The following is a 331-nucleotide window of genomic DNA, read 5'->3' as shown; positions in this document are numbered from 1 at the left end:
GTGTCGGAGGGAGAATTATTCATTTGAAAGACTGATTAGAAAGATGCAAGTCAAGCGGCGTTGTAAATGAATGAAAATGCATAAAAGGAAAGGCAAACATTGTGTCAAAGACATGAAAATAAAACTGATTAAGGTAATACTGTAAAGTTTTAAAGTACGAAAAAATAATAAAATTTGAGGGAAATGGAACTTCAAATGAAAAAAAGACTGTTTAGTTATCCTAAAAATATTTTGCCGCATCACACATAACAACGCACGATATATTTCGCCGTTGGAATATCTTCATCACAGCTAACAGCCTAACGGTCCTATTGTTTTCGAAGTCGTATGG

The sequence above is a fragment of the Penaeus monodon genome, chromosome 34 (genome assembly GCF_015228065.2).
Source record: "Penaeus monodon isolate SGIC_2016 chromosome 34, NSTDA_Pmon_1, whole genome shotgun sequence".
NCBI classification, from domain to species: Eukaryota; Metazoa; Arthropoda; class Malacostraca; order Decapoda; family Penaeidae; genus Penaeus; species Penaeus monodon.
Note: the sequence above shows the minus strand (reverse complement) of the source record.